This window comes from Galeopterus variegatus, unplaced genomic scaffold, assembly GCF_000696425.1.
Source record: "Galeopterus variegatus unplaced genomic scaffold, G_variegatus-3.0.2 Scaffold794, whole genome shotgun sequence".
Classification (NCBI taxonomy): Eukaryota; Metazoa; Chordata; class Mammalia; order Dermoptera; family Cynocephalidae; genus Galeopterus; species Galeopterus variegatus.
In genome coordinates, this window is record NW_007726905.1 from 475,815 (window position 1) to 476,623 (window position 809).

Sequence of the window (809 nt, forward strand, 5' to 3'; positions counted from 1 at the left end):
CACTGAGGGTTGCGATCCCTTGCCAGACACGGAAAAAGACAAAAGACAAAAAAAACAACAAAAAAAAACTTCTTTTAACATTTGTTGGAAGTCAGACCTATTGATGACAAATACCCTCAGTTTTTGTCTGAGAAATCCTTTATCTCTCTTTCACTTTGAAAGATAATTTCAGTGCATACAATTCTAAGTTGATGGATTTTTTCTTTCAAAACTTTAAAGATTTCACTTTATTCTCTTCTTGTTTGCATGGTTTCTAATGAGAAGTCTGATGTAATTCTTATCCTTGTTCCTCTGTGGGCAAAGTGTATTTTCTCTCTAGCTTCTTTCAGGATTTTCTCTGTGTCTTTGGTTCTCTGCAGTTTGAACAGGATGTGCTTAGGTGTAGTTTATGGTATTCATCCTGTGTGGTGTTCTTTGAGCCTCCAAGATTTGTGGTTTGGTGTCTATCATTAAGTTTGGAAAATTCTCATTCATCATTACTTCTAATATTTCTTCTGCTTCTTTCTCCTTTATTCTCCTTCTGGTATTCCCATTATGAATGTGTTACACCTTATATAATTGTCCCACAGTTCTTGGATATTCTGTTCCACTCCTTTTTCTCTTTTCATTCTTTTTTTCTCTTTGCATTTGTTTTGGGAAGTTTCTATTGATATATCTCGATGCTCATTGATCTTTCCTTGGCCCATCAAAGAAATTCTTCATTTCTTTTACAGTGTTTTTAATGTCTCATATTTCCTTTGATTTTCTCTTAGAGTTTCCATCTCTCTGCTTATCTTACCCATGTGTTTTTGCATATTATCTACTTTTTC